Source organism: Ochotona princeps, chromosome 20 (assembly GCF_030435755.1).
Source record: "Ochotona princeps isolate mOchPri1 chromosome 20, mOchPri1.hap1, whole genome shotgun sequence".
NCBI lineage: Eukaryota > Metazoa > Chordata > Mammalia > Lagomorpha > Ochotonidae > Ochotona > Ochotona princeps.
The window spans coordinates 38,066,442-38,084,592 of record NC_080851.1 but is presented as its reverse complement, the minus strand read 5'-3'; the positions used below and the strand labels follow the sequence as shown (position 1 = coordinate 38,084,592).

Here is an 18,151-nt window from a genome sequence, read left to right as displayed (position 1 = left end):
AGGAGGGCAATGGAGGGCACTAGGAAGTGGACAAGAGGCTCTGAATGGAGCCAGCTGAAAGCCAGGGAGAAAGGGTGTTCATGGCATGACCCTTGTTGGGGAGTCATGTCTGCTGATGGGCTTGCTGACAGTGTTCTGAGATTCATAACATACAATTGGTGGCCTGGAGCGAAGCATCAATAAGATCACTGTAGGGAAGCTGGTTCGTATGGCACTTGGAGGAGAGTCAAAACAAGCAGAGCTGCAGTCCATTCGGAGGTGTGGAGAGGTAGATGTGGCAGAGCTGAATCTGGGGCCAGAATAGAAATGATCCAAATCATTGTTATTCAGAAGGGACTCCCAACACAGGCTTTGAAATGTGGAGGATTAGGGCCACACAAGGAAAGAACTTGACTTCCCCTAACACCTTGGATGCCTGCTTCTGCTGCTGGGCAGGGCACAGTGTGTATGCACACCTCAGCCCTATTTTTTTGTTGGTTTGATAATTGTTCTTTTGAGTGGCTCTGACCTCCAGGCATCTGCTTCCCAACAATTCTCCGATGCAAGGAACCTGGTCCTACACAGCAGCATAACGGCTCTGGGTACTGGCCAAGAGGTGAAGGGGTCTTTGGATTGCCGAATACAAGAGAAGATAGGCAAGATGTAAGGATCCAAGGGAGACCTGTAGCTTATGCTGACACTACTTCCTTTCATGGCATTTGTGCATCCATCTCCACCCTCGGGCATCTTTTACATGTGCCATTCCTGGCATAGGCACACCTGCAGCTCACTCACATGCTCTGTATACCCAGTCAGGACACTCTGCATACTTAACCATTCTGTGCTCCACCCCCCTAAGTCATGTTTCGACATGATGACATACAGTAATGTTTTGAGGAATTCAGCAAAAGATGAAGGCCCTGAGATGAGTGATCACTAGAAGCATTCCAGTGCACATCACTGCCTCTCTGGAGCCATGATGCTCATGCATGCCACAAGCCCCAGAGCTTATGGTTGACCAGAAAGGCTAATCTATGTAAATCCCACTCATTCTTCCTGCAGAACTGCTTTGATGGGTTGAGGCTGTGCACCTGCCCACATTCTTAGGCTGATGGGAAGATCATCCTGAAAGGATCTTTCTGCAGCACCGTTGGTCTACCAAATCATCACCATGAGTACCCTGTATTCATTTCTGGATTCTTTGCAAGTCTTTCCATCAGACAAAACTGACCAAGATATTCTGCAACCCAGTTACTATACTGAACATATGTTGGCACCAGATAATGGGATCGCTAGGAAAGAACTGGACTGGGAATGGCTTTCAGAGCTCCAGTGCAGCAAAATCACATTGCAATCTTCAAGGAATACAGCGAGGTGCAGTCTTTCCTTGCTCTATCCATGCCCACTGCAGGAACTGCTGCTATGCCAACACAGGACATGAAGGAAGTGGAGGAGCAGCCTAGAGACACCTGTGGGCTTCATGCCACATGAAACATCTACCACAGACGCATCTGCCTTCCCAGGCTTCTTCTGTACCTGCCCGGCCCCTCCATTTTCACCCATCCTACTTTTAGGTCATGCCAGTAGATACCTGTCTTCCTTGTCAGCCTCTCTGGCCTTTCTTTACGCTGGAGTTCGGATCTCACCACACAGAACCTGCTGTAGGCATCTCTTCTATCCTGCAAGCAGCATCTTACAGTGGGGTCATACCCATAGACACTTCTGCCTGCCTGCATTTGCCCCCTTCCTCTTAACCTCAATAAACAACCTCACAATCTCTGTGTATGTCAACTTTTATGTTAGCTTCTTAGCTACCCTCCCCAACCAATGATCCCTATGTCCCCTTCTGCATCAGCTAGCCAGATGGTGGGGTCAACCCCATGTACATTTGTCCCTTTTGTGAGCCCTTCATCTTATGGTCTCTGACTTCATTGCAAAAATAGGTCCCAGTATTTAGTCTTCAAGCCTTATTCCTTTATGTTGTTTCTCCCCTCTGGGCTCTGTAGATCAGGTGTCAGAAAGCAGCCTTTGTACGCGACCTAACAGGGCATCTCAGAATCTGTGAGAAAAATTTGTTCAGGCACAGGTAATATAGGCTGCTAAGCAGAAAAACTGAATGCTTTTACTGAATGACATTTTACTGCTAAAGATGTGTTTTGCATGTAAGGAATGATAGTCCAGGATCATATGAGCACAGGAGAGAGACAGGAAGATTTATCCTTGTTGTGAGACAAGTCACTTGTCACCTCAACTATGAGCAAGGAATCAGTTGGATCACTCACTTGCCATATGAGGTCGTTCCAGAGAAGACGGGCATGACATCAAAGCTTACAGGACAGAACATGGAAAGCAACCTCACAGCTGCTCAGTGACAACAGCAGCTACAGCTTTAGGATAAGTAGTTCCTGAGGGAATTGTGGTGCCCTGCTTTTAAAAAGGTGAAGACTGTCTGAGTATGTCTCTTCTTTCTCATTCAGGAAAGGATAATGAGAGATTTATCTGCAAGGGAAGCAATGTCAAATTTCCATTATTACAAAAAAAAAAAAGAGAGATCTAAATGACTTCCAGTTTGCGGATCAAATAGGTGGTGGTGAACACTCCCAGCCTTGTAACAAAAGAAAAAGCTGAACACACTGAAAATCAACAACTCTTTCTTGATCCGTCAGAGAATGGAGGCCATGAGAAAAACACTCCTCCAGAAACTGCTATGGTTGACACATGCAAAGAATCACAGCTAAACTGAGCAGAGGCCTCTGCTGAAACTAGGATGTAGGTAAGAAACCAAAAATAGTGATTGGTGAATGATGAGAGCTCAATTTGCATGAACTGGAGAGAAACTACAATCGGTGAGCAACCATTTTTTTTTTATATAAAAACTAACAACTGGGCCTGGCATGATACTGTAATGGTTAAAGTCTTCACCTTGAACATGCCAGGATCCCACATGGGTGCCGGTTCTAATCCCTGTGGCCCCACTTCCCATCCAGCTCCCTGCTTGTGGCCGGCAGTGCAGCTGAGGAAAGCCCAAAGTTTTGGGACCCTGCACTCGTGTGGGAGACCTGGAGGAAGCTCCTGGCTCCTGGCTTCGGATGGGCTCAGCTCCAGCCATTGTGGCCTCTTGGAGAGTGAAGCATCAGACAGAAGATCTCCCTCTCTTTCTCTCCTTCTCACTGTATATCTGCCTTTCCAATAAAAAAAACTTTAAAAAAAATAACAAAGATGTGTGTTCATTGAATTTAAAAGGCAGTTGTAGGGGAAGAAAGAGAGAATCAGAGACAGATCTCTGGCTCAGTCCTAAATGTGCATAACATCTGGAGCAAGGCAAGGCCAAAACAACGGGCCTGGGTGCGACCTGTGTCCTCTACATGAGTGACAGGGACCCAGCTACTGACGCTATCATCTTCTGGCCCCTCCACATGCATCTTAGAAGAATGATGGCATTGGGAATGGGACACACTGAAAGGGGACAGGACACAGCATCTTAACTGCTGTGCCAAACACCTACCCCTTAAAACATCTTTAAATGGCCACCCACTTTCTTGAGTTAATCATTGAAATTCAGCTACGTGGATATGGCTGAATCCCTATGTGTCTCAGTTGTTTAGGAGAGAGCTTCATAGCTGGTAATATCATTTTCAACATGTGTTGAGTTTGGTGCAGCTTGTGCTGACAAAATTTATGTGTCTTATACTTTTGGTTGAATTTCACTTCACGTGAATTTTTGAAGTTCTTTTCCATTTCAAGGAGTGGAATTGCTGAGTCACGTTACAAATCTGGTATTCAGGTAGTATTCAGATAGACACACTGGTGTCCATCTCTCTAATTCACTTAAGAAGCGTACATCTCATTATTACTACTTTCTTTCCCTTAAATATCTTCTTACGTGCCATTTTCTGGCATCATATTATGAAATGAGGGATGCAATCCATAAAGAGATAGTCAAACACACACACACATGTAGAGCTGATGAAAACTGGATAGGGCTGAACACAAACGTACTTGAAGAACTGGTGAAAACTGAACAGGATGGAAGGATATTTTTGTTAGGGTCAATTTTTTTAAATTTATGATAACATTTACAAAGGCTCTAGGACTTCCCCTTCCTCCCTTTCCCAGGTCCCCTTGCCCCCCAATGATTTCCCTTATTTTATTACAATAGTATTTCTAGAGATTAACTCTGTACCAAAATTCAATTATATACAATTTCACAGTTATCTAAAAATGTTCTGAAAGTACAGTGCTGCTAAAAGTGACATAGCTTCGGATTGGCGCAGCACCGGCCATTGCACTCACTTGGGGAGTGTATCATCAGATGGAAGATCTTCCTCTCTGTCTCTCCTCCTCTCTGTATATCTGACTTTCCAATAAAAATAAATAAATCCTTTTTAAAAAGTGACATAGCACCTACCAATTGCGCTCACATACCCGTGAGAGATGCTCAAGACTGATTGGATCCCTTAAAGCAGCCATGAATCCTAAGACCAAGGATATCTTCACTGTTGGCTGAAAGAAATGGAGAAGGGACAGACGGTGGGGGAGAAGCCAGAACTCAGCTCCACAAGGCCAGTGACTCTCCCACTGGTCCAGCTCCATCTCTACACCTTACTGGTATAGACACAGAGAAGAATGGCAAGCACTCTCAAGATATACTATAGGGTGGTGGTAATCAAAAATGGTCTGTCATGTGCAAGTATTTGATTATCAAGAAATCAATATTATAAATAAAAATAGTACATTTTAAAAACATTTCATTTATTTCTTGGGATCATTTGGGGGTTTGAGCCAGCGTCTGAAAGATCTCGCTCTCCATGTCACTGTATTGATTTATTTTTATTTGAAAGGTAACTACAGAGAGATGTCTTCCATCCACCAGCTCACTCTCCAAATGGTCAGAGCTGAGCTGTTCTGATGCCAGGAGCCAGGAGCTTCCTCCAGGTCGACCACAGGAGTGCAGGAGCCCCAGACTTGAGCAACTCTCCATTGCTTTCTCAGGCCATAATTAGGGAGCTGGATCCAAGTGGAGCAGCCGGAACTGGAACCAGCATCCATCTGGGATCCCTGTGTCACTCTTACTTATCTCACATCACCACAAACGGGCACCAGAAGAGTACTTGTTTTGCTAGTACTTCTTCAGAAATGTGCAAGCCACTTTAAGTGGAGGAGAACGGAATCTGACACAAGCGTAGACAGGAAACACAGAAGCCATGATCCTGTACGTTTCCAGGGCAGCGCCCACATGTATTTTCTGCAGGTAGCATTGTGAAGTGCCAGACTGCGTTGCACTGAGATTCTTTCAATTGCCTTTAAACCAAGCCAGGGATGTTACTGAGCATCACAACGATCTTCTAGATCCCAAGGAATGGATACCCATACTGTATTTGCAGAACAAATCGCTCCAAGTTCAATAATCATCCTCCCCTCTTCCACTTTGCTCAACTGCTAATGTTTCTCGGCTAGCAAGATGGAAAGAAACACTGAGAAGTGAAATTATCTGCCTCGTGTCACAGAGCTGAGAACTCCGCTTAAACACGTTACTTTCACTTTCCTCGTATTGTATTTGCAAGAAAGGATCCATCCCCACCCCTTGTACTCTTAACGCCCTGCCAGTACTGCAAGCCTGCCAAAACTGTGTTGATCCTGGACTCAGACTTTCCCCATAGCTTTCAAGTTTACCTTACAGATAGAAAGACTATCCCATATTCTTACAGTATACTAATTATTATTTTGTTTAACTTTTGCTTCTGTTGCTTACAACCCCCCAAAAATTAAGAGAAATAAGCTAAAAGGAAAAGAAGAAATAGCTCACTTTGTCCTACTCTGTGCCTTCTGTCTGCTCACAGATACAAGCCAGCTGGTCAAGAACAGTAATATACATGAAAAGTAACATATAGAAGTTCAATACCCCCTCCTTGAGGCTGAGTGTTGCAGGGGACACTCAACCAAACTCATTCAGAGGAAAATGTCCTTAACTCCAGCCTCAGATTATGAAAAATAGCTGAAGGCTCCAGCTTGGCCATTCGAGTTTCTTGACATGGTAATGTGAGACTTCAAAGATGATAAATATCAAAGCACAGACAAGTACAGGTAATGGATTACTGTTTTCACCAGCAAGAGCCAAGGGTTTGCAACTGTTTTCACAGGCGAAGACACCGCCTTCGACGCCAGCATCCCATAATGTGAGTCCTGCCAGCCCCTCTTCTGATCCACCTCCCTGTTAAGGTTCCTGGGAAATCAGTGGAAGATGGCCCAAGTCCTTGGGTTCCTGCACTCATGTGAGAGACTCAGATGAAGTTCCTGGTTCCTGGATTCAGCTAAGCCCAGCCCTGACCATTGGAAGGATTTGAGGAGAGAACTAGTGGACACAAGGTTTTTCTCTCTCACTCTCCCCTTATCCCCCTCCCTTCTTTCCTCCCTCCCTCCCTCACTTTCCCTCCCTTTTTGCATCTGCAGCTCTTCTGTGTAATTCTGTTTTTTCAAATACATAAATAAATCCTTAAAATAATAACAAGAGCATCCACTTTAAGGCACTATGTCAAAAACGGTTCAAGTACTGTTTTCTCCTTTGATATTCTCACACCATTTACAAGTGGCCAGGGAAACAATAATCATAATGTTCACTGTGTAAGACATACAGGATCCATTCTTGCACACTGGGCCCAGCATGATGGCTCAATAGCTAATCCCCCCTTTGCTGGCACCAGGATTCCATGTGGGCACCAATTTGTTTCCTGGCTTTTCCACTTCCCATCCAGCTCCCTGCTTATGGCCTAAAAAAGCAGTGAAGGATGGCTCATGTCTTTGAGACCCTGCACCCACATAGGAGACCCCAAGGGAGCTCCTGGCTCCTTACTTTGGGTCAGCTCAGCTTCGGCCATTACAGCCATTTGCAGGAGTGAATCAGTGGATGGAAAATGTTTCTCTTTGTTTCTTCTTCTATGTAAATCTACTTTTCCAATAAAAATAAATAAATCTTTAGAAAATCTTACTCGTTATCTGAACTAGAAATAATAGGCTGGCCCAACAGCATTGTAGTGCACCTGCACAAGTCTAGACTCTTTCATGCCCCGTTTCACCCAGTATAAGAAGTCTGCACTGGATAGTGGAAGAAATGGGTGTAAATTTGTGGAGCATGTTGGCAGTTAGGAAAAATAACAGCGAAGTAAGAGGTGGCCTCAAACCACAGTGCATTAGAGGGGGAAAGTCATTTTTCCAGTGTTATGTTATTAGTCACGTTCACTTCTAGCTCTGATGCGAGAGCTACCAAGTATTATTAATAGATTCCCAGCATCTACGCATGTTCAGTATGTTGAAACAAGCTACTTTAGGTGAGGAACTTTCAACAGAATTGCATGCCTTGAAGTTGGACTGCTAACCAGCTGTATAAACCCTATGAAATTGTCTGCCAATACAATTGCAGGAGAAATTTGCAATTCAACCTTCACAGCAGGTAATGTTTAAGTTGATAATTTTGTGTGGACCACAAATAGCATGATAAATCTTCAACTGATCCTTGACAAATAGTAGATCCCAAGCTGCAAGTGGTTGAGGAGTCCAGTCAGTGTGCCAACACGCATAATGTCTGGTAAGGGACTGCTTTCTGGCTCATGAAACTGTAACTTCCTGCGAAAGGGACAGGGAAGCTGTTTGAGGCCTCTTTCGTGAGAGTACTGATCCCATTCTTGACACCAAAGTTCCAAAGGCCAAATCGATTCCCAAATACCCCACATCCTAACACCATCATCTTTGCGACTAGGTTTCAAAAAATAAATCTGGGGGAAAGCTATTTTTCAGACCATAGAATTCCACCAATGCCCTCCAAAATTCATATACTCCTCATGCATAAAATATATTCATTCCATCCCAATGTCCCCCCTTAAAAAAATCAACATGGAATCACTCCAAACCTTAAAGTCCAGAATAATGACATCTGGATCATATGTGCGTGAGACACAAGGTAATTTTTCGTCCTGACATGAAACGCCCTATAGTTAAGAGATCAAATAAATTATGTGCTTCTGAAATACCACCATCTGAAAGGCCAAATGGCAGAATACAATGTATAGATTTTCCTCAAAATCTGCTATAAACTGATCTTAACACCTTGCTAGTTCCCTCATTAATTAGTTAACCAACACTATTGACATGTCTTTATTTTATAATTTTGAGAATCTTATTTTTTTTTTCTGTCTCTAGTTAGAAATTCTTTTTTTTAATTATTATTTAACTTCATTAATTACATTGTATTATGTGACACAGTTACATAGATTTATTTTATTTTCATTACAAAGTCATATATACAGAGAGGAGAGACAGAGAAAAGATCTTCCATCCGACGACTCACTCCCCAAGTGACTGCAATGGCTGGTGCTGCGCCAATCCAAAGCCAGGAGCCAGGAGCTTCCTCCAGGTCTCCCACACGGGTTCAGGGTCCCAAGGCTTTGGGCTGTCCTCGACTGCTTTCCCAGGCCACAAGCAGGGAGCTGGATGGGAAGCGGAGCTGCTGGGATTAGAACTGGCACCCTTATGGGATCCCGGGGCATTCAAGGTGAGGACTTCAGCTGCTAGGCCATGGCGCCGGGCCCGAGAATCTTATTTTTTAAACTATAAAAATTATTTTTGGCTACTGCTATCTATGCCTAGGTCAATGTCTGCATACAGATCACATCATCAACTACAATAAAAAAAAAATTACAAAACATAAGCTGTGATACATTAGTTTCATTAATTCAATAAAATAGATCCAGACTAGATTCTACTTGTACTTCTCAGTCCAGTGTTCATCATGTCTAATACAGGCATTTCTTGACTTGTAATTAGGATTCATTTGATATACCCATCCTAAGTTGCGAGTGTATAATATATTGTCACTATGGTACTCACTGTTCCGTGCAGGAGATCTATCTGCTAGCCAGCTGTAACTTTGAACCTGTGGACAAGCCTCTCCCCACCTCCCCGTATTAGCACTAACCTCTAGTAGTCACCACTCTACTGTCAGCTTCTAGGAGGTGCAGCTTTTCACAGATTCCACATGTAAGTGAGATCACGTGGTATTTGTCTTTCTGTGTGTGATTATGTCATGCAATGTAATGTGTGGCAGTTCTATTGATTGTGATACGAAGGACAAGATTTTATCCCCTTTCAGGTTTGAATGGTACACACAAGGTGTATATAACCATATTTCCTTTGCTGTATGCCCATCAGTCAATCTCTGGTTTATACAGTGTGCTTTTCATTATTTGAGGAACCCTCATGCTATTTTCTTTTTTTTTCTTTTTTTTTTTTTTCAGGAAGACACAGTTTTATTTGCATTTCATCTAACTTAGGTAATTAATGAGGGATATCATAAAGGATTAATATATAATTTATACTTAGTCATATAATGAATTGTAGTTACAGAGTTTGCTGATACATCATTACATTAATAATTATAGCATTTGTTATATAGAATTTGTCAGTTTATTGACATATCAGTGTTATCCAATTTAAAATATTTAATGCTAACATTTTTTTTTTTATTATTTAACTTCAGTAATTACATTGTATTATGTGACACAGTTACATAGATACTTGGGTTCTCCCCACCCCTCCCCAAACCCTCCCACCATGGTGGATTCCTCCACCTTGTTGCATAACCACAGCTCAAGTTCAGTTGAGATTCCCCCATTGCAAGCTTATACCAAACATAGAGTCCAGCATCTTATTGTCCAGTCAAGTTCAACGGCTTCTTAGGTATACCCTCTCTGATCTGAAGACAGAGCCAGCAGAGTATCATCCCAGTCAATTGAAAGCTCCAACATACCATCAGCAAAAATTTACATCATTATGGAATTAATTGACATAGTAATGAGTAACCAATATGTTAAAAGTAAATGCGAGTTCCCAGTCACCTTCTGTGACCACCTCACCTATAATTCAATTTTAGTTTATACACAACATATAACATTCAAAACATAACATGTTATACATAACATCATATCATCTTAAATTAAGGCAAACATGTGGTATTTAACCTTTGGGGATTGGCTCATTTCCCTTAGCATTATGGTTTCCAGTTTGGCCCATTTGGCCACAAAGAACTGCATTTTGTTTTTTTTAATAGCTGAGTAGTATTCCATGGAGTAGATGAACCATAGCTTTCTTATCCAATCCTCTGTTGATGGGCATTTTGGTTGCTTCCATGTTTTTGCAATTACTGATTGTGCTGCTATGAGCATAGGAGTGCATGTTGGTTTCTCATAAAACAAGTGTTCTGGATATATTCCTAGGAGTGCTATTGCTGGATCATACGGTATGTTTAATTTGAGTTGTTTGAATATTCTCCATACTGATTTCCATAGAGGCTGTACCAGCCTGCAGCCCCACCAGCAGTGGAGTAGGGTTCCCTTTTCCCCGCAACCTCGCCAACCAGTGTTGTTGGTGCTTTTATTCATGTGGGCCAGTCTTACTGGCGTTAGGTGGTACCTCATTGATGTTTTAATTTGGATTTCCCTTATTGCCAGGGAACTTGAGCATTTTTTCATATGTTTATTTGCCATTTGGGTTTGTTCCTTTGTGAAGTGTTTGCCCATTTCCCGTGCCCATTTCTTGAGTGGCTTGTTTGTTTTGACATTTTGGTTGTTTTGTAGCTCTTTGTATATTCTGGAGATCAGCCCTCTATCACCTTTGTCGTGTGCGAAGATCTTCTCCCATTCTGTGGGTTGCCTTTTTACTTTGTTGATTGTTTCTCTAGCTGTACAGAAGCTTCTTAGTTTGATGAGGTCCCAATTGTTTATTTTGGACTCGATTTCTACTGCATTTGGAGTCTTTTTTAGGAAGTGAGGGCCTACCCCTAAGTGTTCCAGTGTGTTTCCAACATTTTCTTCCAAAAGTTTGAAGGTTTCTGGATGTAGGTTTAGATCTGTTATCCATTTAGATCTGATCTTAGTGTATGGTGAGAGATGTGGATCTATTTTTTTGTTTCTGCAGGCTATCAACCAGTTGTCCCAACAGCATTTATTGAACAGACCTTCCCATTTGCCTGGATTGTCGTTTGTCTTTTTGTCAAAGATTATTTGGCTGTATCTGTGTGGGTTTCCTTCTGGTGTTTCTATTCTGCTCCATTGATCTTCCTCTCTATCTTTGTGCCAGTACCAGGCTGTTTTGATAACCACTGCCCTATAGTATGTCCAGAGGTCCGGAACTGTGATTCCCCCTGCTAACTTCCTGTTCTTCAGGATGGTTCTAGCTATTCGTGGTTTTTTGTGCTTCCAGATGAACCTTTGGATCATTGTTTCCTCATACTATTTTCTATAAGGACTGTACTGATGCACATTCTCCAAAGCCGTCTGTAGAGGTTCCCTTTCTCCACATCCTCGCCGCACTCTCACCTCTTGTCTTTTGCATACAGCCATTCTAAGTGGAGAGACATGATGTTTGCTGTGGTTTTGATGTTCCTCTCCTTCATGACTATCGGTTTGTGCATTTTCTCATATACCTGCCAGCTGTCTTTAAGTCTTCTTCTGAGATATGTTTATTTGGTTGTATTAACAGTTCTAAAATTATATTATTGCCTTTTGCTATTGCATTGTTGAGTTTCTTCCATGTCCTTGATATTGACCCTTTTCCTTACATGTAGTTTTAAAATATTTCCTTGCGTTAGATGATCTGCCTCCTCACTGTTTTGACTATTCCTAGGTTGCTTAGAGTGCTCTGCTAGGTTGGCAGGACAAGATGCTGGCCTGCAGCAGAGAGGAGTGAATCTGCAGCGGGTCATCCTGATGTTATCTCAGGAATATCTGGGATGCCCTGCCGGAACCACTCAGGATGAGTGCCTTCATTACAGGGGACACACAAGTGCAAACCGAGGAGCTGCCACCTTCCTCATCCCCTGCACCTAAGATGTATAAAAGCCCAGTGCTGAATTCCCTGGGCCGCCGTTTTCCTGGCTTGGTCACCTGTCATGTGGAAGTGGTTTTGTGCAGTCTCCTGCCAGGGAACAGTCTGTCACTCTCCTCTGTTTGATAAAACCCTTTGCCTGAACTAAATCTCTCTCAGTCACACACTCTCTCTCTCTCTCTCTTTCCCTCTCTCTTTTTCCTCTCTCTATCACCTCCTAACCTAAGAGTATCTTACTTTAATATAATCTCATTTTCTTTTTTTAATTTGCTTTTTAAAAGATGTATTATTTATTTTTATTGGAAAGGTGGGCATACAGAGAGGAGGAGAGACAGAGAGGAAGATCTTCCCCAAGTGAGCCGCAACTGCTGGAGCTGAGTCCATCCGAAGCCAGGAGCCTCTTCCGGGTCTCCCACACAGGTGCAGGGTCCCAGAGCCTTGGGCCATCCTCGACTGCATTCCCAGGCCACAGGCAGGTAGCTGGATGGGATGCAGGGCCACTAGGACACTAACTGGTACCCATATGGGATCCCGGCACATGCAAAGCGCGGACTTTAGCCAACAAGCTACGGCTGTGTGCCCATGACATTCTTATAGTTTCAGGATGTACATGACTCTTTCATCCATTTTGAGTTTAATTTTGTAAATCATGAGATGGATGGGTCCAGTTTCATTCCTCTGAGTGTGACAATCTACTTCTTCCAGCAGCACTTCTGGAAGGAACTAAAATTTCTCCAATGTATGTTCTTAACGTTTTTGTCAAGCAGGAAGCTATACAATTAACTCTGGTTAGAATCCCATGTTACCTTAGAAACAAGCTGCTTTTACTGACAAATTTGATTTAAAAGAATTCCTGGGCCTGGCGGCGTGGCCTAGCGGCCAAAGTCCTTGCCTTGAACGCCCCGGCATCCCATATGGGTGCCGGTTCTAATCCCGGCAGCTCCACTTCCCATCCAGCTCCCTGCTTGTGGCCTGGGAAAGCAGTCGAGGACGGCCCAATGCATTGGGACACTGCACCCGCGTGGGAGACCCGGAAGAGGTTCCTGGTTCCCGGCATCGGATCGGCGCGCATCGGCCCGTTGCGGCTCACTTGGGGAGTGAGTCATCGGATGGAAGATCTTCCTCTCTGTCTCTCCTCTCTGTGTATATCTGGTTGTAATAAAAAATGAATAAATCTTTTTTAAAAAAGAATTCCTATGCTTTTTTATTAATTAATTAACTCATTTGGATTTTTTTAAGATTTTTTTTGAAAAGCCAGTTACTGAGAAGGATAGATGGAAACAGAAGTGGAATATGAGAAGGGCAGAGACTTGTTCTAGAAGTCCATTGATGCACTGTTCAAGTGGTCACAGCAAGCAGGGCTGGACAAGAGGGAACCAGGAGCCAGGAACTGTCATCTGGGTCTCCCATGTGAGAAATAAGAGCCCCAGGACACGGAACATTTTTCTGTTTCCCAAGTACATCAATAGGGAGCTGGACTGGAAATGGAAAACCTAAAATACGAACCAGTGCCAATATTGGGTGCCAATGTCAGAGGTAGCAGCAGAACCCAATAAGTCATGATATCAGCCCTACATGAGTCAATGAAACCTTTTTAGGATAAAGTTTCCACAATGCTGAGCTATTCTGAGACTGTCTTCTTGATCCAAGTAACTATAAAAAACACCACACACACTCTCTCTCTCTCTCTCTCATCCCCTGTCTCTCACATAAATAAATTGAAGAAAATATTTCCAAATTTTTGATTTTTCAAGATTAGACAAATACACCATTCAGTCAGCAGGAATGTTTTTTGTATCTATGTCTACGTAATTAATGTGGACTTGCAATCTAACCTCAAATTATAATTCATGTATACACAACTTGCTTTTTTCTTTTTTGGATGCTTCAGGCCAGAATGATTTTTGAAAAAAGGCTTGATGTAAAATTTCTGTGTGCTATTACTGGCTTTGTAACATATAACATGCAGTATTTGATTCAAAAATGGAAAATCAGTGTATTCCTGGGAAACTTTCAGACATAGTTCAAGACAGAGAGGTGCAGGAGTTAGGAATGGGTATTCAGATCCCACATGGGATGCACCTGCCACCCAGGGTGCCTGGTTCCAGCTCTGGCCCTGCTCTCAATTCCAGCTCCCTAAGAGGTTCACTCTGAGAAGCAGCAGGCCAGGGTTCACATCCTAGGGTCCCTGACATTCAGCACAGGAACCCCAGATGGCATCCCAGCCCCTGGCTTGGTGAACCTGGCCCATGGGTGCCCAGAGAGCAAAAGCACAGACAAGGGCCAGAGCTGGCCCAGGATTTGTGGCAAATCCAGGGCTCAATGTGTAGAGGGAGAGTCTGCGGGGGCCAGGTGAGGACAGGTCGCAGATGTCAGAGGAGGAACTGTGTCCTGCCTTGAAGGGGATGTGGCCAGACATGAATTTGAAGCACATCGATGCTGGGAGCCCGCATGGAGCTGCTGGACATGAAGATAATCCACAGTGGGCACCATGTGGACGCAGCAAGACAACCACCCTGGCCTCAGTCTGGTTCGTGCTTCCCCCATCCTGCTGTGGGGTGCAGGACAATCTTATCTTCATCAGGGCCATACCTGGCCATAACCACTTTTGATCACTGCACAGAAAAGGCTTCCAGAGAGGTAGCCTCTGACACACTTCCCAAATTCAAGCTTCACTGGCTCCCAGGGAAATGCTTGGTAACTCGAGTCCCAGAGCCTGACTTGGCAAAGACCCCTGCTGTCCATGGCCACCAACCCCCTCAGGTGACTTTTTCCATCAGTCTCCCATCTAACTCCCAGGATGTAGACAAGCTGAAGGCCTGGACCTGGCCAAACCTCCCAGGTGGACTGTCCATGTAACAGCTTCCAGAATACATAAACATCAACCAGGAAAGTTCCAGCACATTGGGCATGTCCGATCAAACTCAAGTGACACATGGCTTCTGCAAACTCCATCCAGGTACCTCTGTGACTGCCAACTCTGTCACTGCGCTGTGGACTTGGGGCAGGTGCACAACACCAGCAAGACCTGTGTTCTTGCTGTGCCTTCTCACTAGAGCATCCAAGAAACCAACGTGTCAGCAGGACATGTACCATGTCTGCCCTGCACGGGGCTCGTAGCCTCATCCCTTCAGGATCACTGTGCATCATTTGTCACTGCTGAGGGTAACCATGATAACCCTCAGCAGTCACTGTATAACTTCTCAGAAGCACCCCCAAGGATGACATAGCTGCCTAGTCAATCTAGAGCCTGAATTCCCACAGATCCATGCCCGGAAGGATTCAGAACAATAAAGGAACTGTGGACATCTTTTAGGAGCATCCATTTTATGGTCAAAATTGGAAGAAAGAGTCATTCACTAAGTGCCATGTCCCCTCCCCCAGAAACATAGATGATGAACGTAGGTGGGCAAGGCCCCATCCCCACAGACTGCCCAGCTGAGGCTGGAGTGGACCCCTCAGGTGACCTGTGCTCACTGCTCACTAGTGCTTTGCACAAGTGGCTTGGAGGGCCATGGAGCAAACAGGGGTCCTGTGCACCTGAACACCAGGCAGAGCGTCAGGCCCACCCTGTCCTCTGCTGACTCAAGCCACAACGGGCCTTCCTGCCCTGCTCTCACCTGGAGCTGTTTGAGTCCACACCTGGCATGTCGCCCACACTGTGAGTGTCCATGGCTCTTGGGGCAGTGGTAGTGTTCTCTGTTGTCAATGCAGGACACGGACACACTGAGCCCTACTGTAGCACACGTAACTGTGGGCTGGGGTCTCCCTGCTGTGCTGGGATTCTCAGATGCATCCTTTCAGTGTCGGTGCAACTGCACACACTCTGAGCCTCTCCCTCCATCTCTTCCCCTTCCTCTGCCCTCCCCGTCTCCTTCTTTCCTCCTTCCTCCTGCTTCTTCCTCTCCTGCTTCCCTCTTCTTCCCTCTCCTTCCTTCCTTAACACTTTCCTCCTTCACCCTTTCCTTCTTTCCTCTCCACCCTGCTCTCCCTCCTTCCCCCATTCCATCATCCTCCATTATCTTCCTCACTCTTTCCCTCTGCTTTCCCGCTTTTTCTTCCTCCCTCATTCTCTCATTCACTATCTTATTCTCCCCACCTCCTCCCTTTCCTCCGACCCTCCTTTCTTCTCTTCTCTCTTCTCTCCCCATCCCCAGCCTTTCAGAACCACCCCTCTGTTTTCTTTTGCTATTGGATAAGCCATTGTGAAATATCCATAACCATGACATGGGGCAGCAGTATTCTTACCATGAGAGGCACGACATGGGAGGCATGATGATCGACTTGTGCGACTGTTGCCAAGATGCACACAAAGACTCATACATCACAAAGGACGAATTCCAGGCACAGGTTAGAATCTTTAGGTGTTTGGCTGTGGGCTTGGGTGAAGAGAGCCCTCAGCAGCATGGCAGCTATGGGGGCACCTGAACCAGGTCAGACTCAATGCTTGGGACTCTGGCCACAGCCATTGCTGCCATGTGGTGAGTGAGTCCTGGGCCAGCCCAGGCCTGACAGATTTCTCCTGCAGGGTAAGTACACCATGAGGCAATCTCAGGAACTGAGTTAGGTTCTTGGTTCTGCCCTGCCACCACCACTTTGTGGTGGGAGGAGCCTAGGGGGTGTTCAGTCAGGGGGCTTGGGTGAAGGGACCCTCAGAAGCCTAGCCAGGTTGAACTCAATCAAGTCCTGGATTCTGGATGGGCAGCATACCCGGTGATGCTAGGCTCCACCTTCTGACCTTCTAGGGTTTGTGGGGTATGTAATTGCTGCCTGGGGACATCCATGGATAAGGCCAATGTGTGTGTAGGTGAGGAATGAATCCTGTGTGACTCCCAGTGATGGGGTCATGGAATTTGCAGGTAAGCGTGGGGAATGAGACTTGGTGGTTTGGAGGGGAGAGTCCATAAGATCTGTTTGGGTCAGACTGATTCACCAGCCCACATGGGAGTCTTGGGATGGCTGTTAATGCAGATCATCACTAACTGCCTCATGCCAGTCCAAACGAAAGCTATGGCTGAGGGCCTGTATGGCACGACTAGATCAGAGTACCTAATTGAGTGTCGGAACAGGGGAAGGGTCACGTTAGGCAGGGTCATGAAACTAACCAGTCCATGAGAGAACAAGGCCCTGGGGAAGAGTCTGCAGGGGATAAGTGGGTCCAACCTTCTGCAAATACGAGTCCTGCTGGTTAGCTTAAGAGTTGGGGTAGCGAAGGGCTAAGCTAGGGGTGACCATGGAACCCACCGACAATCACAGGTGCTGGGGCTCAAAACAGGCTGGGCAGGTCCAGGCAGTAGCACATGCATGTGCATCCTAAAACAGGGTGTGAAGCAGGTCGGGCCACAATATCTCTCTAGTTCATACAAAGGCAAAGATGGAGGAGCAGGCTATGCCAGGCAAGGGCCTAGCACCTGCTGGAACATGTGAGATCTGGATCAGGCAGTGGGCCAAGTGGGGGAACCTGGGAAGCTCCCCTATTGGGGTCACAGCTCCTGCTGGTGAACACGTGTTCCAGGCCTGGGTGTTGGGTAGTCTGAGTAGGGTAACTACAACTGTTGGCTAATGTGTGGGTTGGTTTTGGAGGATGTTGGGTCAGGCAGGGCCAAGCCAACCTTACTTCACTGACAAGAGCAGAAACCAGGCTGGAGCACAGGTCAAGCTCTGCTAGGCTGTCACCCCTACCAGATTGCATGAGACTAGAATGGGAACAGACAGAGCAAGGCCAGGTTCCAGCGCCCACCAGCGAGTGGTGGGTCTTGGGGTAGGCTGGGTCAGGCCAGATTACAGCATCCAAAGGCAAAGTTCATGGCAAGTGAGGGACTAGGCCATGCTAGTTCAGAGCAACCACTGCTACATGCAAGATCTATAGCTGGGAACATACCTGGTTGGGGAGCTAAGGGGACTCCCTGGTTGGGTTGTGGCTCCCATTGGTAAGTAAGGGGCTGAAATGGGAGCCTCACTCTGGTCTGGACATGGCTGCAGCATACATTGGCACAAGTGTGGACTGGGGCTGAGTGCACCAGACTGGGCTAGACCCCAGGACCCACTGGTGCTCGTGAGGACCAGGGTAACTGTAGGATGGACTAGGTTAGGTTTTTGCCCATGCTGAGCCATATGTGAGCTGTACTTGTGTGCGGACCAGGCTAGACTGGACTGTAACTCCCAAAAATAATAACCGGAAAGGGGTTGAAGGACAGTCAGGAAAGGTCATTGTTCCTACTAGGTCAGGAGGTGGAATGAGTATAGCTGGCCCATAGACCCACCCGTGTGTGCAAGATCTGGCATTGGGAGAGGTTCT

The 18,151-nt window shown here is 45.4% G+C and overlaps 1 long non-coding RNA gene across 1 annotated transcript in view; it reads right to left on the bottom strand.

The window, feature by feature from the left end:
• LOC131482735 (uncharacterized) overlaps positions 1-16,139 on the bottom strand; it is a 56,848-nt gene extending 40,709 nt beyond the window's left edge. Inside the window, exon 1 of the long non-coding RNA XR_009247254.1 lies at positions 16,102-16,139. This is a non-coding gene — a long non-coding RNA (uncharacterized LOC131482735). The remainder of the gene's footprint in view (positions 1-16,101) is intronic.
• Positions 16,140-18,151: the final 2,012 nt, after the last annotated feature.